The sequence below is a fragment of the Bacillus rossius genome, chromosome 1 (assembly GCF_032445375.1).
Source record: "Bacillus rossius redtenbacheri isolate Brsri chromosome 1, Brsri_v3, whole genome shotgun sequence".
NCBI lineage: Eukaryota > Metazoa > Arthropoda > Insecta > Phasmatodea > Bacillidae > Bacillus > Bacillus rossius.
Genome location: NC_086330.1, coordinates 232,666,420 through 232,690,443, shown reverse-complemented (window position 1 = coordinate 232,690,443; position 24,024 = coordinate 232,666,420). Strand labels below are relative to the sequence as shown.

The following is a 24,024-nucleotide window of genomic DNA, read 5'->3' as shown; positions in this document are numbered from 1 at the left end:
GAATTATGATTGTAAATTGAAAAACAAAAATATTTTTTATTCAACTAACTATCAAAATTCATTACATGAAAAAATTTAATGTTTTACAGATCTCCCGACGTACTGAATTAAAACCGCAGGCATCATGTACCACAGGATCAAACCTTCAGGATTCAGGGATAAACTTCAATATATGAAACGGAAGAATTAGCATATTTTTTATTCTCCATAGTTGGTTACAGTTGTGCTAAACAAAGATGTACACGATTACGGACAAACAATGACTGGAAGCAGTGTGAAAACACTGGCTTCATAACTAAGCTTTAAACTGTTATTTTTCACAAACCAGTAGGAATTAAGAAATGTTTTCAGGGTAAATTTTGGGATGTCTCTAGTACTTAAAAATATATCAAGTATTTTAAATTACTTTTCGTTCCGCAAAGCCGTGACGTCCAACTCTGGTATTGTAACGTAAGTTATAAACTATTATCTTTCACAAACTAGAACAAATTAACAAACCATCCCTTAAGGTGCATAGGGACATGTGTAGTGTGTAAAAACCATGTTTTCAGATTTTTTTTTTTCCTTTCTGTTATAAAAAGCCGCAATTATTAATAATTACCAATAATTACCTCACTCAACAAAAGCTAAACACAATTTGAGGTTCACAAGGTTTACATAATTTTTATAGCCTACAAGAAAGTGTTGTGGTGGGTGGGTGATTTCCTGAGGAATAGAAGACAAAGAGTGAGAGTGGGTGAGGAAAGCTCCGAGGAGGGGGAAGTGACGTCGGGGGTGCCACAGGGGAGTGTGCTGGGGCCTCTGTTGTTCACAATTATGATAAACGATCTGGGGGAGGGCATGAAAGCCAGATGGAGGCTATTTGCAGATGACTGTGTAGTGTATGAGGTTGTGGGGGAAGGGGGATGTTTAACAGAGGACTTGATAAGGTTGGAGCAATGGACGGAGAAAAATGGAATGTCCTTGAATGTTGGTAAGACAAAAGTTGTCAGATTTACAAAGAGGAGGAAAGTCACACGAAATGTATATTACTGGAAGGGGCAGGAGATAAGAGAGGCAGCAGGATATAAGTACCTGGGGGTGACACTGAAAAATGACCTAGGATGGGCGGAGCACATAGAGGGGGTGGTCAGGAGGGGAAGGCAGGCGCTGGGGTTGCTTGGTAGGACCCTGCAGGGAGCTGGGAGGAGGACAAAGGAGAAGGCATACTCCACATTGGTCAGGCCAATGTTGGAGTATGCGGCGGCGGTCTGGGACCCCTACCTGGTGACTGAGGTGAAGGAGCTGGAAGGGGTGCAGCGCAGAGCGGCTAGGTGGGTGATGGGAATGTGGAGAAGGAGGGAGGGGCAGGATGGGAAACTGCATAGCCCAACGGAAATGATTAAGGAGTTGGGGTGGGAAACGTTACAGAGGAGAAGAAGAGTGGAAAGGTTGGTCAGGATGTTCAAGGTGCTGAAGGGGGAAGGGGGATGGGGGCAATTGGGAAGCAAAGTACATAGAGGGGAGTACAGAGGACGAAGAGACCACAGATGTAAGCTCCAGAGGGTGTGGAGGCGGACAGAGAGAGGGCGGAACACCTTCCTGGTGAGGACGGGGAGGGAGTGGAATGGGCTGGGGGAGGAAATGGTGGAGGTCAGGGATGGGAGGGAGCTGAGGAGAAAGCTGATGGAGGGGGGGGGGGAGAGGGGAGTGAGTGGGAGTTCTTGCCACCGGGTGAAAGCCCAATTGCAGGTTAAGTAATAATAATAAAAAATAAAACTTGATAACTATTCACTAAACGCACACCAGAATATTACAAGAAATATTCATTTTAATCTGCAAGCTAGTTTAAAAATAAATTGTAAACACAGGCCAAGTACTAAGTACCCTTTAACAAATCAACACATACCTAAAAAATACATATTGTAGACATAACGAATTTGATTATGGTTAACATTAAACGGTTTATCTTTTGCTCGCCATTATATTGCTAAATCATATTCGATTAATTGTAATTCCAATATTGTAAAAGTACTGTAATAAAACGATATATTAAGTTCAATAGTTTTGCCTCCACTAGCATGTGCGATTTACTTAAAATGTATTAACAAAAAACTCATCATTAGCTTCTATCTGATAGGCGCTAAAAATTTAAAAGCAATATCAACATTAAAAACACGTCCGTCAACACCCAGAAAATCGTGAAACATGTAATTAAATAACCATAACACATGTCCCCGGTAAAAAAAAAGTCAATTTTTTAAAAACATAGTTGGCACACCACCGTTAGGCAACGTACTTTCAAACTCGAAAGAAAAATACCTGCTTCGTACTTCAACGATGTTCTGAAACTAGTTTGAGCAGGGATAAATTGTGTAACTATGTTAAATTCCCCTCCGGACGAATACATAAAACCCTTCCAATGAGTTACCAAAAAGCTTGAAATACCTTGGGACCCAATAGTACGGCAAAGGTTTAACATTCTCCACGCTTTATAAATGAAATAACACATATTTAACACTTATTAGCTACAAAAATGCAGTACTCGTAAGAACATTGGCTACGTAAAATTCTTCCTAACAAAGACATACAGCGAAATCGTAAGTATTATATTTACCAATCCCAAAAATATATTAACGTCAACGGTAAGTTGCCAGCCCTGACCAAACAATATGGCGAAGAGAGGACCTTGGTAGGAAAATTATAGTCACAAAAGCCATGGCATAGAGTAGAAAGTGAAGAGGTAAAATATTTACAAACTAAATTAGACAAATAGAATATAGATTAAGCTATAAATAAAATCATTCAGTGGAATTAATTAATTATCTTTGATTGAAAACCAAACACACATTATTAAATGTATCTAACGTAGCGCATCAAATTTTTAGTCTGTAAAAAATGCACAAAGATATCTGGTAAGTAATGTTAAAAAAACAAAAAAAATACTGTTGCAAACAATTGAATAAATATATGTGTTAAAACAAAAATAACAAAAATATTATAAACACAAAAATATTGGTGAATTTTTTTACTAATGCAGTTTTTTGGTCATACGCCATTGCAATTTGGCACTGTTTGCAATGGAAAAATTCAAAAATCAAATCAATAAATTAATAAAAAATATTAAGACAAAAATTTCACAGTAAACAAGACTGAATCCCCGATGTCAGACAAATAGAACCAACGGTGAAACCTAACAAGTATTAAGGCCATCACAACGACGACAGCATGAACAAAAAATATTTATCGTCTATATATATATATATATATATATATATATATATATATATATATATATATATATATATCTTGAATATAATAATGAAGGAATCACTGAAATTCAAAGACAACCAAAAACAAAACATTGCCACTCTGCTAGGACCAACAGACCGAAATGAACATCCAACAACACATAAAAAAAAACACAGTCATAAATACATCCAGAAGAATTCTTTCAGAATACTAAAAATCTGTTTTAGAGAAAGGACTCAATTTCAGTAGGTATTGCTTATCATAGAATCCCTGTTTAAACATAGTTTCTTTTGTATAAATCGCCATATTCAAGCTGCCAGCAGTCGAACAGGAGGAGTTTTGGTGGACCATTCGGACTGCCATTACATCAGCCAGGTCACCAAAACCAAATCTTTCCTCTGACGAACTTAAATTCATCAAAATACTAAAAGTAGATTCTGACATTGTCATACTTCCTGCTGACAAGGGCTGGACCACAGTCATAGTAGGCCCAAAATGCTATTATGATAAAATTACTAACCTGATAACCTCAGACAAATATGTTTATCTGAACTGTTGTGGGGGGTTAGCCTGAGCTAACCGGCAACATTGAATTAAGGGAAAAGGAGGTGACAGAGAGGCAGGTGATACTAAGTCACTTTCCAAAATACTATATTTATTATGGAAATGGGAGCAGGCCCAAACACTTAACATATTAATTACTGACTCCTACAAGATACTTTCGAGTCTCTATTACTTAACCTAATACATCACTGTTCATTGTCCTCATGAGGTATCATTCCCTGTATACGATTCATTAATGTCACTGTTTCCAAGGGGGGGGGGGGGGGAGACCAGCGAACACCGTCCCAGTTCATTAAGCACACGTAGGTATAGTTTTAGATGTCAAAACACAACGGTGTACACGGGCCGATTCTACCCCTCAGACTTTCCAGTACTTGCCTTTATAATCGCAGCCATCAGAGTCTGGGGTAAACAGGATATCACTCGTGTGCTAGCTGTAGAGACCGAAAATGGGCTCTACCACCAACTGCGACGAAGTCCTGTAGCGAAAGCTGGGCCGCTTGACATGGTAGAAGACTCAGGTGTGCAGTCCGGCTATAAGCTCGCGAGCAGGTATGTGCGCGAGCTAATATACCAGGCAGCCGAATGACGTCACGTGTTACGTAACCGCGGCAGTCGACTGACGTACTGCGGTACCACTTACACTAGATGAGGCCGCACGAGGCTCGGACGTCCCGGTTGTACACCCCGCAACAGAACAATGATCCAACTTCTAGCATTGAATGCAAAGTGTACCAGGACATAAAATAACACCAGAGCCACATACCAGAAAAAACCAGGTGCGCCCTAACAAATCACAGCAGTAAGCCACCTCACATTTATGGCCTAACAAAAATCCACAATCCAGGCCTGCCTTTGTGACCCATCATCAGCTCTTGTAATTCTCCATACCAAAATCTCTCCAAATTTCTGCTCAAAATTGTTGAACAACTCACTAGCCAAACACCTACCTTCATTACATTTTCTGGTCATTGCATCTCCATAACCAAGACATTAGAAATAGCACCAACTGACATACTGGTAAGCTTTGATGTTAAAAGCATTTTTACTACTATACCTATACCAGAAACACATACTGTTGTGTAAACCAAATATAAATATGACAGCACCTTGAAAGAAATAACAGAAATTGAACTTATTACTCTCTGTGTCAATACAACCTATTTCCAGTACAAAGACGAATTCTATAAGCAAACCCATGGCATGGCAATGGGTTCTTCACCTTTTCCCTTCAAGGCCAACATTCGCATGTAGAGTTTCGAGCAAGAAGCACTGAACACAACAAACACTTCACCTAAAACCTAGCTTCGTTATGTTGATGACACTTTCCTTGTTTGGCAACATGGCCCCAAAAAGTTAGAAGAGTTTGTCCAGTCCCTCAATTCTCTCAGGTCATCTATACAGATAACATATGATATGGAAACCAAAGAGAACCTTCCTTTCCTAGATGTCCTAGCTTGCAGGGAAAACTGAAAAATCAACACTTAAGTCTACAGGAAACAAACTCATACAGGCAAATACCTTTATTTCAATTCCAATCATCCAAAAAGAACCAAAACTGCCATAATTCACATTTTACTCAACCAAGCTCAAGTTATTTGTTCCTACAGGAAATCAGTAAATGAATAACAAAACACGTAAAGTATAAACTTCTAGCAAATGGCTACCCACCTGACATAAAACAGCACATGACATCAAAAAATATCCCTAATCACTCAACAAAAATCTACAGATAAATCAAGTGCTATATTAATGATTCCCTATGTTTGTGGTCTCCCGAAAAAAAAAAAATGTTTGGGAAACAAACATAGACTAAGAGCATATTTGAAGTCAAATTCCACTATCAAAAGCATGATTACCAGAGTAAAATCAGCCCTATATAAGTTTCAATATCAGGACTGTGTGTATCAGAGCCCCTGCGAATGTGGTTGCATGTACATAGAAGAAACTGGCAGTGCTCTTTCAACACACATTAAGGAGCACAAAAGTAACATAAAGAAGGGTGAAACTTAAAAATCTAGATTTGCTGAATATGCATGGGACAATAGCCATAGAATAATCTGGGACAATGCTGCACCACTCATACAGGAAGAACACCCAAATAAAAGAAAACTTAAGCAATCAGAACTTATTGTCAGCAATAGCAATATTATCAGTCAACAAAGCATTGAATTAAAAATATATGGATACTTTTAATATAAAAAAATTTACTACAGAACTGCATTGCAAACTAACATCAGCCAATAGGCTCAGATAAATGGTTTAATGGAACAACCCCCGGTAGCCATTTCTGGCTTACTGACATGGCTATCCCCATCGCCATGGCTGACTCAAGGACCGAATACCTGTTTGTAGCATCGAAATCCGGAGCCCGCAAGTAGTACCAGACGATGGAAGGCTTTTCATAACCTCCTGTTTGAAATTATAAATTGTCGTTAATGGGAGGTGCTGAATAAAATGTGCATGCAGGGCTGTTAAGCAGCATAATAAAAGTGTGTCCAAAAGGGCCTGTGAAATTCAACTAAGCTCATGGTGTTCCTATGTTAATTTCGGAGGGATCTAGCCCAAAAAGGGGGCCCGAGTTGAAGGGATTTTAGGTAGGTAGCTGAAAAGGAGGCCACATCTGTTCAGCTTGATTTGAGGCAATTATTAAATATTATTGCTGTGGGTTGGATATTTATTTAGTTCTACTGTGTGACTAGGTGTTGTAAGGCAAGCGAATTCCCAAGACCATGGGCCACTGACCCCCTCCTTTTAGCAGGAGTAGGGACTAGGCCTGCAGAGGGTATAAGTCCCCTCAACCCACAGCTGGCTCGGTGTATATCTTGGGCAATGCAGCACTGCAGCTAGCATTTCTGTTAGCTTAAGGATCGCACCATGTGAGATGGGTTGTGTTTGGGGAATTAGCCCAGATAGGTTTCGGTCTCTGGGGGGAGGCTGATTCTTGCAGTGGGCGAGCTGTGCTGCATGATGGGCGCCCTGGATGTTTAGTCCAGCCTCCAGGAGTCGAGTGGCCTTCTGAATTGTGGCGAAGGCCACTCTGTGGAGGCTAGTATTGTACCCAGTGGCCCTCGACAGTGTGTGGCCAGTTGAGCGCAATTCCTCGTCCACGTCTTCAGCCAGCACCCTGGCACCCCTGGTACCCCGTAGGACAATAAAGTGTCAGGGCATCGTCTCTGTCACAGGCTCGGCCCACACTGATCCGTAGCTGGCTGTTGTGCAGGCTTCTGCGCTGCTGAGACTGCCTCTTTTCTCTTGACGGACAGAGAGTGTCACCGTGCAGGTAACCACAGGTGGCAGCAGAGGCGAGTAATCTGGGGTGACTAGGAGAGCTGCAGTGGTACTTTTTTTTAGTTGTTAGAACAGCTCTTTGGGTCCCCACTGTACTGCTCCCCGCAGTAGTGTTGACTTGGGCTGAGGCATCTTGCGTTTCTATGTCAGGCTGTGTGTCTGGGTCAGAGACAGTTGAGGCTGTCGACTCGCCTTCTAGGAAATCATCGCAGTCGAGGACCGCTCTATAAGTGCTCCAGGGAATGTAGCGAACTAATTCTGTTGACATACGAATAGCTGGTTATTTGAGTAAAAGTTTGACTTCTTTCTTGACATGTAGTTCGAGGTTCTCCAGCACAATCCTGTCCCACATGCAGACCACGGCATGTGCTCCATTGGTCGTGCATGTGCCATCTTAGGTCGTGGGTGCGCGAGCTGCAATCATCTGGTGGAGCTTTTCTTGCAGAAATTGTCCATGCCACATCACTTCCGCGAAAAACATGAACTGTTCCGCGTCTTCCGGTTCATATGGCTTGTATTTTCGGGCTAGTCCTGAACCAGGTTACTTTGTTTGCTGTAGGCGTAGCACCTCCTCAAAGCTGAATGAAGGATTCAGCTCGAAGCTATCGTATGGCGATGCTTGGGCCTCAAAGAGAAATTTCTTTATCGTGCTTTTCTTGTTTTCTTTTGCAGTTGACATGGTGCAGGAGCGAAGGCAGAATGCATCCGCCTCGTACCACAGCGAGGAGACGAGTATGCGATGACGGGAACCGATGTCAGTTCTCGAAATGTCGCAACTGTTGTCATTGTAAAACCTTTAGGTTCGTCAGTGAAATCGTTTTTGTGTTGTCCATAGTACTTGTTTATATTTATTGTTGTGTTTATATGTTTGCTGTGTTGTCCAGGTTTGTTGTATGCCTGCATTTAATCTGTCTCGTCGTTGTTAGCCCACTGTGTTCGTCTGATATGTTATATTATTTTCCATGACTAAGTTTCTTCAACAGAATTCTTGTGCTGTCTGATATTTAGAGATTGAAGGTTTTTGTCCATGCTGTCGTCGTTGTGTTGTCCATAATATATGTTTGGTTTCATTGTTGGTTCTGTTTGTCCGACATCAGCTAATTCAATCTTGTATTCTGTAAAAAAATTTTCATATTTTTATTTATTGATTTTTGATTTTCTGTAAACATCACCTTGGCAGAAGGCAGAAGGCGTCACAGGTATATACCATAAGCTGGTATGATGACATGTCCGCCATCTTGTCTTCATCTTCTGGAGACCACCATCTTGTTTTAATCTGCTAGAGTGTGCTGATACCATGTTAGTATAATTTTCTGGTCACCATACCTTTGTCGTCAACTGTTGGCATTAAACTTTGACCTTGACCTTGAAATTTGACCTTGACCTTGAAATTTGACCTTAACCTTAAAATTTCACCTTGAACTTGAAATTTATCCTTGGCCTTGAAATTTGACTTTGACCTTGACGACCATCATGGATCCCACATTTCATTATCAGTACATGCTACCAGGAGCTATCGCCTGCTAGTGGTCATTGCCACCATCTTGTTTTCGTCTGCTGGAGGACACCATCTTGTATGTGTACTCGTCTTACCATCATGCTAGTTTATTCTAACCTGCTATAGTGCAGTAATTATTATTAATGAGGTTCCCGCTATCTTGAGATTTTGTGCGCCATCTTGAAATCATGTTATTATATAGCTAGAAATGCGGGAAATATTCAAAAAGTCTCCGAAACAATCAATTATTAATATACAGATTGTTTCGATCCGCTCCTGTCCTTGGTTCGATACTCGATCTATGTAATAACATTTAATTTTATGTAAAAAAAATAATAATTTCAATAAACCATGTTCAATAAATTAAAGACTTTAAATCCTCTACTACCATCATCCTATAAGCCATCAAGACCAATATCTTGGAAAAATTGTAATAATTAACCTAGAAATTCAGGAAAAAGTAAAAAATTCATTAAATAAATTTACAACAAATATACTGATTAATTAGGTGGACGAAGGTCCTTGGCACGATCCTGGACGAAGATAAAAGAAATTTAATTTAAATACCAGAAAAGTGTAAGGTTCGAGAAATAAAACACCACAAGTTCTTTTTACAAACATAATATTTATTACATAATTTCTATCCTACTACAGGATCACTTTGGAAAGACAGCAATCTTATAAACATTTAGCCCTTGATAGACGTGCAACAACTACTTCTTAGCTCCAACAGCTCCAACTGCTCCAAATGCTCCAACAGCTCCAACAGCTCCAAATGCCATATGCTCCAACCACTCCAAATGCTCCAACAGCTCCAAATGCTCCAAATGCTCCAACAGATCCAAATGCACAAAATGCTCAAAATGCTCCAATAGCTCCAAATGCTCCAAAGGCTACAAATGCTCCAATTGCTCCAAATGCTCCAAAGGCTCCAAATACTCCAACAGCTCCAAATGTCAAATGCTCCAACAGCTCCAAATGCACCAACAGCACCAAACACTCCAAATACTCAAACTATTTCTATTACTTTTTTTTATCGAACTTGACATGTTTACATGCATGACTTTATTAGTATACATTTTGGATGTCAGTGGTGACTTTTTTACACCTTTAAGTGATAAGTTTTATTTAGAATTGAGCTTTCGAGAAATTATAATATCCATTTTGAAAAATTTATTAATTTTTCTTCAAGTTTATACACATGCATTTAATTGAAACCATTATTTTATGTAGCCAGCTTCCCTCAGTTCTTTAAGTACATAGGATATTTCTTTGATGTTCGAATAGTTTCCTGCACAAAGAGAACCATGTAGAAGTCTTAGCCTGTCAACCAATATGTTAGGATATTCCCATGAGGTACAATCAATCTCTTCTGCTACGTTCATCTTCCTTGTATGTTTATAATAAATATTATTATCCCTGGTATCTTCTGTTTCAACACCAACTACAAGGTCACTTTCGTCATCGAGCCAGTGATTATCACAAGCTTGACTAGGATAATTTATTTTGTTACGTCGTTTCCATCGTTTTGATCTCAAGCAACCATCACTGTCTTCGCTCTTGCATGATTTAGGTGCTTCAGCACAGTACTCATTCATGTAAGCATTACAAGCTTGATCAGAATAATTCATTTTATTACATCGTTTCCATCGTTTTGGTCTCAAGCTACCATCACAGTCTTCGCTAATGCATGATTTAGGTGCTTCAGCACAGTACTCATTCATGTCAGCATTACAAGTTTGATCAGGATAATTTATTTTATTACGACGTTTCCATCGTTTTGGTCTCAGGCCGCCATCGCAGTGTTCGATCTTGCATGATTTAGGTGCTTGAGCACAGTACTCAATCATGTCAGCCTTAGATGTGTCAGCATAGTCATCGATCATGTCAGCCTCAGTTGTGTCACCACAATCTTCAATCGTGTCAGCTTCAGATGTTTCATCACAGTCTTCAGTCTTGTTAGCTTCAGGTGGTTCTCCATCTTTCACATTTTCATGGAGTCGAATAGATATTGATGTAAATATCTTTTCATTTCTAATGATGTTGCTACTTTCTTCGTTTGTTTTTAATTTTAAATTATTGTCTTGACTATTAGTAGTATTTTTAGCATTAACTTTTTTACATTCTTCATAATCATTATTGTCGTCTAATATCCTGCCTTCTTTACTCTTCCACGATGTAAGAGCACAGTCTTCGTTATCTTTATTCTACTTAGTTGTACAGTTCTTGTAATGTCTACCCGAGTAATATCTTCTACCAAAGGATTTATGACACTGACTGCAATTAAATGGTTTTTGACAAGGACCCAAATTACCCTCGCTTCTCTCATGTCGTTTAGCATTCTTTCTCAAGGTAAACACCTTGCTGCAGTTTCTACAGTGATGTCGGTTTGATACAGCTACAGGCAACGAACCAGGGTACATGTTAGCTTCTGCGACTAATGGCAGATGCAAACTAAGAGTTTTAAATTAAACCCATTACTTAATTAGAATTTGTTAAATATTTCGTCTGCGAGAGTTAGGTTATCTCATGCAAAAGTACTGGATGTAAGTAGTTCTGCTTTTCATCAACAGATGACGCCACTTGTTGCTTGCAGGTAAATAATATTTATTTCTTTTATGCGGGATGCGGGATGCTCACTGACGATCGCGAAAGAAGGATGGCTTCGCTAGACTCCGAGTAGAAGGAAGTTTGTTCTTCCAGTTAGTGTTTCTCAGATTTCTCAGGGCTTATTATTATTTGACTGAATAATGATTTTTTTTATATTCCACCTGATAAAAATATTGTAAGTGGAGATTTAGTAGCAGAAATTCACTAATTAAATGTAACCTTGAATAAAATGACATATCTCATTAAGAGTAAAACTCCTTCATGGAGAGAGCGGTTTCTCAGAAATAACCAGAAGCACTTGGAAAAACCACAGGAATGATCGCAAGCACACGGAAAAAAACCATTAAAATATTGACAAGAATAATCAGGAGCACACGGAAAAACCATCATAATATTAACATGGATAATCGGAAGCACACGGAGAAAACCACCACACATTTTCTTTGATAAATTACAAAACAAATTAAAAAAATTAAACACAAATTACAAAACATACAAAAACTGATTCTGCTAGCTTGTGAACTTCTCATTGTTGAGCAAAGATAGAGTTCTAGTCCAAGCCAGCATTTTTTGTATGTTTTGTAATTTGTGTTTAATATTTTAAATTTGTTTTGTAATTTATCAAAGAAAATGTGTGGTGGTTTTCTCCGTGTGCTCCCGATTATCCATGTCAATATTATGATGGTTTTTCCGTGTGCTCCTGATTATTCTTGTCAATATTTTAATGTTTTTTTTCCGTGTGGTTGCGATCATTCCTGTGGTTTCTCCAAGTGCTAGTGGTTATTTCTGAGAAACCGATCTCTCCATGAAGAAGTTTTACTCTTATTGAGATATGTCATTTCATTCAAGGTTACATTTAATTAGTGAATTTCTGCTACTAAATCACTACTTGAAATATTTTTATCAGGTGGAATTAAAAAAAAATCATTATTCAGTCAAATAATAATAAGCCCTGAGAAATCTGAGAAACACTAACTGGAAGAACAAACTTCCTTCTACTTGGAGTCTAGCGAAGCCATCCTTCTTTTGCGATCGTCAGTGAGCATCCCGCATCCCGCATAAAATAAATAAATATTATTTACCTGCAAGCAACACGTGGCATCATCTGTTGATGAAAAGCAGTACTACTTACAACCAGTACTTTTGCATGAGATAACTTAACTCTCGCAGACGAAATATTTAACAAATTCTATTTAAGTAATGGTTTTAATTTAAAACTCTTAGTTTGCATCTGCCATTAGTCGCAGAAGCTAACATGTACCCTGGTTCGTTGCTTGTAGCTGTATCAAACCGACATCACTGTAGATACTGCAGCAAGGTGTTTACCTTGAGAAATAATGCTAAAGAAATGAGAGAAGCGAGTGTAGTTTGGGTCCTTGTCAAAAAAATTTAATTGCAGTCAGTGTCATAAATACTTTGGTAGAAAATATTACTTGGATAGACATTGCAAGAACTGTACAACTAAGATGAATAAAGATAACGAAGACTGTGCTCTAACATCGTGGAAGAGGAACGAAGTCAGAATATTAGACGACAATAATGATTATAAAGAATGTAAAAAAGCTAATGTTAATAATACTGATAGATCAAGACAATAATTTAAAATTAAAAACAAATGAAGAAAGTAGCAACCTCATTAGAAATGAAAAGATATTTACATCAATATCTATTCGACTCCATGAAAATGTGAAAGATGGAGAACCACCTGAAGCTAACAAGAATGAAGACTGTGATGAAACATCTGAAGCTGGCACGATTGAAGATTGTGGTGACACAACTGAGGCTGGCATGATCGATGACTATGCTGACACATCTAAGGCTGACATGATTGATTACTGTGCTGAAGCACCTAAAGCGGTCAAGATCGAACACTGCGATGGCAGCCTGAGACCAAAACGGTGTAAACGTCGTAATAAAATAAATTATCCTGATCAAACTTGTAATGCTGACATGAATGAGTACTGTGCTGAAGCACCTAAATCATGCAAGAGCGAAGACTGTGATGGTGGCTGGAGACCAAAACGATGGAAACGATGTAATAAAATGAATTATTCTGATCAAGCTTGTGATGCTGACATGATTGAGTACTGTGCTCAAGCACCTAAATCATGCAAGATCGAACACTGCGATGGTGGCCTGAGACCAAAACGATGGAAACGTCGTAATAAAATAAATTATCCTGATCAAACTTGTAATGCTGACATGAATGAGTACTGTGCTGAAGCACCTAAATCATGCAAGAGCGAAGACTGTGATGGTGGCTTGAGACCAAAACGATGGAAACGATGGAATAAAATGAATTATTCTGATCAAGCTTGTGATGCTGACATGATTGAGTACTGTGTTGAAGCACCTAAAGCGGTCAAGAGCGAAGACAGTGATGGTTGCTTGAGATCAAAACGATGGAAACGACGTAACAAAATAAATGATCCTAATCAAGCTTGTGATAATCACTTGCTCGATGACGAATGTGACCTTGTAGTTGGTGTTGAAACAGAAGATACCAGGGATAATAATATTTATTATAAACATACAAGGAAGATGAACGTAGCAGAAGAGATTGATTGTACCTCATGGGAAGATCCTAACATATTGGTTGACAGGCTAAGACTTCTACATGGTTCGCTTTTTGCAGGAAATTATCGAACATCAAAGAAATATCCTTCATACTTAAAGAGCTGAGGGAAGCTGGCTACATAAAATAATGGTTTCAATTAAATTCATGTGTATAAACTTGAAGAAAAATTAATATATTTTTCAAAATGGATGTTATCATTTCTCGAAAGCTCATTTATAAATCAAACTTATCACTTAAAGGTTTAAATAAGTCACCACTGACATCCAAAATGTATACTAATAAAGTCATGCATGTAAACATGTCAAGTTCGATAAAAAAAAGTAACTGAAATCAGTTGGAGCATTTGGAGCATTTGGAGCATTTGGAGCTGTTGGAGCATTTGGAGCATTTGGAGCGGTTGGTGCATATGGCAATTGGAGCTGTTGGAGCTGTTGGAGCATTTGGAACATTTGGAGCTGTTGTAGCATTTGGAGCATTTGGAGCTGTTGGAGCATTTTGAGCAGTTGGAACTGTTGGAGCTAAGAAGTAGTCGTTGCACATCTATTAAGGGCTAAATGTTTATAAGATTTCTGTCTTTCGAAAGTGATACTGTAGTTGGATAGAAATTATGTAATAAATATTATGTTTGTAAAAGAACTTGTGGTGTTTTATTTCTCGAACCTTACACTTTTCTGGTATTTAAATTAAATTTCTTTTATCTTCGTCCAGGATCGTGCCAAGGACCTTAGTCGACCTAATTAATCAGTATATTGGTTGTAAATTTATTTAATTAACTTTTTACTTTTTCCTGAATTTCTAGGTTAATTATTACGAATTTTCCAATATTTTGGTCTTGATGGCTTATAGGATGATGTTAGTAGAGGATTTAAAGTCTCTTTAATTTATTGAAATTATTATTTTTTTACATAAAATTAAATGTTATTACATAGATCGAGTTATGAACCAAGGACAGGAGCGGATCGAAACAATCTGTATATTAATAATTGATTGTTTTGGAGACTTTTGGAATATTTTCCGCATTTCTAGCTAAATAGTTACATGATTTCAAGATGGCGCACAATATTCAAGATGGCGGGAACCTCAGTTATAATAATTACTGCACTGTAGCATGTTAGAATAAAACTAGCATGATGGTAAGACGAGTACACATACCAGATGGTGTCCTCCAGCAGACGAAAACAAGATGGTGGCAATGACCACTAGCAGGCGATAGCTCCTGGTAGCATGTACTGATCATGAAATGTAGGATCCATCATGGTCGTCAAGGTCAAAGTCAAATTTTAAGGCCAAGGACATATTTCAAGGTCAAAGTGAAATTTCAAGGTCAAGGTCAAATTTCAATGTCAAGGTCAAATTTCAATGTCAAGGTCAAATTTCATGGTCAAGGTCAAATTTCATGGTCAAGGTCAAATTTCATGGTCAAGGTCAAATTTCATGGTCAAGGTCAAGGTCAAAGTCCAATGCTAACAGTTGACGACAAAGGCATGGTGACCAGAAAATTATACTAACATGGTATCAGCACACTCTAGCAGACGAAAACAAGATGGTGGTCTCCAGCGGATGAAGACAAGATGGCGGACATGTCATCATACCAGCTTACGGTATATATCTGTATACCTTGGTATTGGTGGCGGTATATCAGTCTGTAGGTGGCTTCTGTGGAGGAAGGATCTGTTGTTTTTTTTGCTCTTAGCGGTATCGAACCAAGGACAGGAATCGAACTAATCAATCGGTATTCTAATAAGTAAATTTTTTGATGATTTTTGGAATATTTCTCGTATATGTAGCATTATAATTACGGATTTTCAAGATGGCGGCCGTCACAAAAAGTGCAACGGTGGTTTTAATGATTTTTAATATTCAATTCGGTTGATTAATTTTTTTAATGATTTTTAAATTTTTTCCCTGATTTTCTAACATAAAAATTACGGATTTTCAAGATGGCGACCGTAGCGATAATTACAACTGTTACGTCTTTATACACGATGGTGTTTCTGTCTCGGACAAGTGGTGTTATTATTACTTCAAATTAAAAAAAATTACAAGTCCGAATATTCATGTTATTTTTAAATATACCTTATTTAATTCTCAGTCTGGTAAATGTCTCGATGGCCATGCAGTTAAAGGCGTATGTTTTCCAACCTAGATATCAGAGCTGCGATGGTTCGAATCACAGCGCTTCCAATGTATTTTGTATAAAAAATTAAATTTAATATGTCGATAAGGACCATAATAGCTATGGTAGGTAATGGAACATCGACCTTATTGGACAAGACAGAGATATGCTGGCGCCATGGGGAGGAAACTGGAATAGAAAATCGTTGCACAGGCTTTTTTTTTATGATGGACCCTTTTTTTTTGTTAGTTCGTCATTCGCCATGATACAGGTGACCGCGCTAAATGCAATATCACACAATCACACTAAAGACTTCAACAAGTATAGCATAGCTACTTGTACTTGTAACGAAGTTTCTACATTAATTTTTAAAATTATTCAGTATTATAATAAAAATAATTTGCTTTGAAAATACTCCGCTAAAATAAGTAGGATATTTATTTGACTCGCAAGGGTTGACTTGCTGGCGCCATGTTGTGTTTAGTGGTAAACAACAACTTGCATCTGGTAAATTAGAAATAATTTTAAAATATTTGGTTAGCAAGAAAACGTGAAAAGATAAAAATGTCTGGACGATATGCCTATGAGCGAAAATGTGCAGTAAGATACTGTCGTTCAAAACCAGAAGAGCAAAGATTTGTTTCTAATGAGTTTAGTGAATATTATTATAAAATAGTGCATAACCAACTCCGTGTTCATCAGATTATTAATAATAATGTGTACAATACAGCCTCCATTTCTGGCACAACCTATACATCGTCTTCTATTTTCATATTTACTGTAACTAAAATTGAGTTATTGTCAGTAGTTCATAAATCAAAAGGTAAACGTTCATCAGGTTTAGATGCTGTACCTGATTTTATTATTAAAGACTGGTATTGATTATATAGTTGACCCATTGTTATATCTTTATAATGAATCTTTAATGCAAGGTTATTTTCCTACCTTATGGAACTGTTCAAAAGTTATTCCCTTGCATAAAAAAGGTCTTTGTGACGCCTGTCAGAATTACAGTCCAATATCTCTTCTGTCCTCATTCTCAAAAATATTAGAATTATTAATGTTTAATAGATTAATGTAATTTTTTGAGAAAAAATAATTTTAGTGGGCAGTCAACATGGATTCAGGCGTTGTAAATCGACGATAACTGCACTTTATGAATTTATCAGCATTATAACTATGGACCTACACAGAAGGAATCATCCTTTTGGGCTATTTTGTGACCTAAGTAAGGCTTTTGATAGTGTTAACCATAAAATATTAATTAAAAAGTTAAGCACATATGGTGTAAGAGATACAGTGCTTAATTGGTTAACATCTTACTTGTCTCAGCGTTCACTAGTAGTCGTAGTACAACGTATAGATCCCTTAACCAACATAAAATATAATGTTCATTCAGATAGGCAAAACATATCTGTTGGTGTTCCTCAGGGTTCTGTACTAGGACATTTGCTTTTTCTTATATACGTTAACGATTTGCCTAAAAATGTTGTATTATATGCTGACGACACTAATATATCTATACATGGAGATAACTCTTAAAGTTTAATTGCAAATATTAAAATTTTAACAAGGGACATCATAGATTGGTTTAAGGCTAAAGTAGGTATATATAGTTCATCCTGGGGCAGGGGAGGAGGGAGGGGGATTCGGGGATTTTGTCACTTCCTTCGACCATGCACACACGAAAAAGTGTCCCGTTACGTTCATCACCCATGTACGCACGAAAAAATGTCCTGTTACAGTAGTAGGATATAGCCGTTTCTGGGACAGGCGCAGGATCCAGGATCCGACCTTGACCTTTGACTTTGACCTTGAACCCTGAACTTTGACCTAGACATTGAACCGAGTCCTTGACCTTTGACCTTGACCTTTGACCTTGACCTTTAACTTTGACCTCAACCTTAAAATTTGACCTTGACCTTGAAATTTGACCCTGACATTGAAATTCCACCCTGACATTTAGCCTTGCGACCATCGATGTTGCCAACCTGATGACGTCATCTAATTCGTATGCCAATCCATATGCTAACCTAACCTAACCTAACCTAACCTAACTTAATCCATATACTAAACTATGCTAACCTAACCTAACCTAATCCATATGCTAAACTATGCTAACCTAACCTAACCTAACTTAACCTAATCCATATGCTAATCTATGCTAACCTAACCTAACCTAAACTAACCTAATCCATATGCTAATCTATGCTAACCTAACCTAACCTAAACTAACCTAACCTAACCTAATCCATATGCTAATCTATGCTAACCTAACCTAACCTAACCTTACCTAACCTAACCTAACCTAACCTAATCCATATGCTAAACTATGCTAACCTAACCTAACCTAACCAAACCTAACCTAACCTAACCTAATCCATATGCTAATCTATGCTAACCTAACCTAACCTAACCTAACCTAACCTAATCCATATGCTAATCTATGCTAACCTAACCTAACCTGACCTAACCTAACCTAATCCATATGCTAATCTATGCTAACCTAAACTAACCTAACCTAACCTAACCTAATCCATATGCTAATCTATGCTAACCTAACCTAACCTAACCTAATCCATATGCTAATCTATGCTAACCTAACCTAACCTAACGTAACCTAACCTAACCTAGCCTAATCCATATGCTAATCTATGCTAACCTAACCTAACCTAACGTAACCTAACCTAACCTAACCTAATCCATATGCTAATCTATGCTAACCTAACCTAACCTAACCTAACCTAATCCATATGCTAATCTATGCTAACCTAACCTAACCTAATCCATATGCTAACCTATGCTAACCTAACCTAACCCATGCCAATCTATGCTAATCCATGCCAATCTATGCTAATCAGTATGCCAATCTATGCTAATCTGTATGCCAATCTATGCTAATTAGTATGCCAATCTATACTAATCTGTATGCCAATCAATGCTAATCCATATGTTAATCTTTGCTAATCCATATGTTAATCCATGCTAATCCATCCGCCATTTTGTATTTCTAGAAATTTCCACCAACTTCGAATCGTGATGTCACTGTTGCACTTCTCGTCACGGCCGCCATCTTGGATTCGAATTTTTTTTCGAACTTCAACTTTTCGAAATTTGATGTAAACATTAGCCGCCATCTTGTTTCGTCTGCCGGTGGCCACCATCTGGTTTTCGTCTGCTGGTGGCCGCCATCTTGTTTTCTTCTGCTGGAGGCAGCCATCTTGGTTCTCAAGTTGGCTGCTATATGTCGCTAGTATCGCGCACCATATTCAAAAATTGTTGTCAGAGGCGCCGCCATCTTGGTTCTCAAGTTGGCTGGTAGATGGCACCACCGTCGACATATTCTAGTTCATATAATCGATACCAGATGACACCACCATCGCCATATTTAGTTCCTAGTGTTGCTACCAGAGTGTGCCACCGCCGCCATCTTTAATTCTTAAAGTTACCGCCGGAGTGCACCACCGACACCATCTTTAATTCTTAAAGTTACTGCCGGATGGCGCCAAGTGTTATGTAGTCAGTCGAGACAAGTCGGGAACGAGTCGAGACAAGTCTAGACAGTCGAGACAAGTCGAGATAAGTTTGGAACATGAAGCCATATTCTAAACTATGTTTATTATATATATGTATGCCTTTATATGTTTAGGTTTGATGATAGAGTAATGCAAGGGAATGGCTTTTCATTTATATTTGCGACAAACAAACCATCCATCCGATTACATTATTCCAAGTGACCATATTGGATGATGACATCACCGTTGCAATTTCCGTTACGACCGCCATCTTTAAATATATTATCCGAGTTTAATGAAAAAATTTTTAAAATTTATAAAAAAACAAACTTTTACGACACGGAGCTCGGAGTCCTCGGTTCGAACCTGGTGAGGGCAAAAAAAATGGCGACCTATCCTTCCCTCGTGGTGGCTGCAGGCAGACTGACTCCCACCACTTTTTTTTTCAAAGTATATATATCGTCATCTAGTATGACGCCATGTCCGCCATCTTGTCTTCGATGCTGGAAGCCATCATTATTGTATCGTCAGCGAGAGTACGCTGACGCCATGTTGGTTTAGTTCTTATCTGCTAGAGTGCAGTAATCATTTATTACTGTGACACCAACCATCTTGAAATTTGACCGCCATCTTGAAAATCCATAATTATTTAGCTAGGAATTCAGGAAAAAGTTCAAAATTCATTAAATAAATCACTCATTAATCTACATATTGATTCAATCGATTCCCGTCCTCGGTTCGATACCCGATCGATGCAATAATGTTTAATTTTATGAAAAAAATAATAATTTCAATAAACCATGTTCAACATTCGTAAAGAGACTCTAAATCCTCTACGACCATCATCCTATCAGACATTAAGACCACCATATTGGAAATGCGTAATTTTAATGCTAGAGATCCGGGAAAAAGTTCAAAATTCATTAAATAATTTTGTAATCTATATACTGATTGATTAGGGTCCTTGGTTCGATCCCTGACCGATACAAAACAACTTTAATATTTTAATAAATTACCACTAAAGTGTCAGGTTTGAGAAAATAAAAAACACAAGTTCTTTTAAAAAAACTTTTATTACATAAATTATACACTACCACAAGTACAAAAAACACACAGACAAATTACCAAAGTTTCGTGGATCTTTCGATTCAAACAGCCTTCTTACTATACGGACTATGTCCTTTACATGACTTTAAATGTCTATTCAGTTTATCAGCTCGACATATTGGTACACCACAATTTGCACACAAAGTCGAATTATCTTCATTCAAAGGACAGTGATATATTTCGTGTCGTTGTGCACTTCGAATATTTGCCAATGTTTTGTTACAAAATATACAGCTTGATTCCGATGAATGTACAGCCAGTCTATCACAATTCCTGAGGTGCCGTTTTAATCTTCCATATTGAACAAACTTGCTTAAACACCTGTTGCACTGATATTTAATGCGTTCAGAGTTATTACTACAATTGTGTATTACATAATACCATAATTCCAAGTTTTTGATCTTCTCACAGTACGTGCAGTCGGGTGATGGAACACCGCTGGTTGCTCCTTCCTTCATCAATGCCACTGGAACTGTTGACAACCATTGTAACACTGCTGACATGTTAACTTCTGAAGTCGTTGAGGTCTGCTCTGCGGAAGATGTTGCACAAGTCGAAATCTCCTGCTGTGCTGAGAGAGCAGGTGTAGCTGTAGACGTCGTTGTCATCGTGCTCTGCACTGATGATGGTAGACCTTCGATCCAGGTTGGTGTAGATAGTGGTAATGATACCATCGAGTTCTCAAGAATAGCTAGATACAGGTCTATTATGTTATACAAGTCTAACTATCCGATCCGTTCATCACAGCAGCCAGAGACGGACTGAAGTCCTTATCACCAGGGTCTCACTTATATAGTCTCATCAGCCGGTACAACACACGAGTCAAAACAATAACCAGGTTCATTATACTCGCACTTTACTTTCTCGGAGCATTTTTTATAATGAAGATGTAAGCTATCAAGACGTGAAATTAGTTTTTTGCACTTATTACACTGAAATTGTATTCTTTTAACATTATTAGAACAACTGCTTCTTTCATGTCTGCGAGCATTTGAGGTGATAGTAAATGATGCGTCACAGTATTTGCACTGACGCAATGTACGCTCTTCATTAGTTGAAGAATCCATTGCTGAAGATGAAACTTCAGCTGATGGTGGAACAGCACATATCGAAGTCTCCTCCAGTGTTGTCAGAGGCGTTGCCAACGGGATCTGCTCCAACATCGTCCGCGCTGAGGTCATGGTTCCCGTAGTCGATGGTACATCCTCCATCGAGTTCGACGTTAAAGTCGGTAAAGATGCCATCGAAATCTCAAGAACAGCTAATTGACACGACTCATGCACCAGAAGAAACAAACTAGGCGATCCTTACACCGCCGACGTCAGTAACAAACTGAGAATCCTGCTGTCTAGGACTCGCTTATATACATGCACCGTATGGAATAATACGCTAGTCAAATCAAGAACCATCAACAATAATACTAGAGTCAAAACAACATTAAAAATGAAGGACCATAAACGAAAAGGCAGCACAATAAAAAAAAGCAGCACATTTGTAAACACCATCAACAAAAAGGAAGCACATTTTGGAAGCACAATCAAAAAAGGCAGCACATTATGGAAGCACAATCAAAAAAGAGAGCACATTTGGAAGCACCATCAACTAAAAGGAAGCACTTTTGGAAACACCAGCAACAAAAAGGAAGCACATTTTGGAAGCACCATCAACGTAAAGACAGCACATTTTGGAAGCACAATCAATAAAGAGAGCACATTTGGAAGCACCATCAACAAAAAGGAAGCACATTTTGGAAGCACCATCAACATAAAGGCAGCACATTTTGGAAGCACAATCAATAAAGAGAGCACATTCGGAAGCACCATCAACAAAAAGGAAGCACATTTTGGAAGCACCATCAACATAAAGGCAGCACATTTTGGAAGCACAATCAATAAAGGAAGCACATTTTGGAAGCACCATCAACATAAAGGCAGCACATTTTGGAAGCACAATCAATAAAGGCAGAACATTTGGAAGCACCATCAACAAAAAGGAAGCACATTTTGGAAACACAATCAAAAAAGGCAGTACATTTTGGAAGCACAATCAATAAAGAGAGCACATTTGGAAGCACCATCAACAAAAAGTAAGCACATTTTGGAAGCACCATCAACATAAAGGCAGCACATTTTGGAAGCACAATCAATAAAGGCAACACATTTGGAAGCACCATCAACAAAAAGGAAGCACATTTTGGAAGCACCATCAAAAAGGCAGCACATTTTGGAAGCACAATCAATAAAGGCAGCACATTCGGAAGCACCATCAACAAAAAGGAAGAACATTTTGGAAGCACCTTCAAAAAGGCAGCACATTTTGGAAGCACCATCAAAAAGGCAGCACATTTTGGAAGCACAATCAAAAAAGGCAGCACATTTGGAAGCACCATCAACAAAAGAAGGAAGCACATTTTGGAAGCACCATCAAAAAGGCAACACATTTGGTAACACAAGTTACGAGAACTAAGTCTTAGTTAGAAATCAGAATGCAAGAAATAAAAACATTAAATTTTTACTTTTAATATTTAATTTATTTCTTAAGAATATACAAATAGAAGTAAAATAAGCCATTATTGTATGTAGCCAGCTTTCCTCAGTTATTCGAGTATGAAGGATATTTCTTTTATGCACGAATAGTTTCCTGCACAAAGCGAGTCATGTAGAAGTCTTAGCCGGTCAACCAATAAGTTTGGATCTTTCCACGATGTGTAATCAATCTCTTCTACCAACATCTCACTTGCTTGTTTATTATAAATACTTTTAATATCACAATCGTCCCAGTGGTCATAATAAGCGTTATCAGATTTATTTATTAAAACACACCGTTTCCATCGTTTCGGTCTCAGGACACCGTTACATTCTTCGATCTTGTCAGCTTTAGGTGCTTCATCACAGTCAATGCTTTTGTCAACAGCCTCAGAGTCACTGTAACAATCACTGTAGAAGACATCCTCTTCACCCAGATTACCATATGAATTCGATATCGATGATGTCGAAGTGCCATTATCGTCTTCATGCTTCCTTTTTAGGAGTCCATCATTTTTACAAAGTAAGAAAGATCTACTTGAATTCGGCTGGAATGTATTCTCACTTTTCACGTTAAGGATTCTTCCATTGTCTTCATTCTCCCATAAAACATCATCATCCTTCAATTTAAGTTCTTCGTCGAGATCGGAAGAGCCACGAACATAATCTCTCTCAAGACAAGGAAAATTATTGTCGTAATGCAGATCACTATTCCTTAGTCTAGTAGATCCATCGTTGTACTCTGGCTTGTACGCAGGCTTAATGTTACAAGTTCTGTCATGTCTTTTTAAGCTCTCTCTCCGCGTAAACGACTTGTTACATCGAACGCAACGTATCATATTGAGTAGTGAATTTTTAACACAGTCATTCTTCTGGTGTTGTCTTCCATTCTTTCTCAAGATAAATTCTTTGCTGCAAAACTTACACCTGTGTCCTTTCGATACAGCGACAGACACCGAATCAAGATTCATATTAGTTACTGTGACCAA

The 24,024-nt window shown here is 38.2% G+C and overlaps 1 protein-coding gene across 5 annotated transcripts in view; it reads right to left on the bottom strand.

Annotated features, from left to right (window-relative positions):
- LOC134527355 (zinc finger protein 431-like) overlaps window positions 1–2,882 on the bottom strand; it is a 58,163-nt gene extending 55,281 nt beyond the window's left edge. Inside the window, exon 1 of one of the 5 annotated variants that reach the window (XM_063359968.1) lies at window positions 2,597–2,882. The gene's annotated coding sequence lies outside the window, so the exon portion shown is untranslated. Of the gene's footprint in view, window positions 1–1,888 lie in introns of all 5 variants that reach the window. The other 4 variants (XM_063359964.1, XM_063359966.1, XM_063359965.1 and 1 more) reach the window with 4 other exon arrangements.
- Window positions 2,883–24,024: the final 21,142 nt, after the last annotated feature.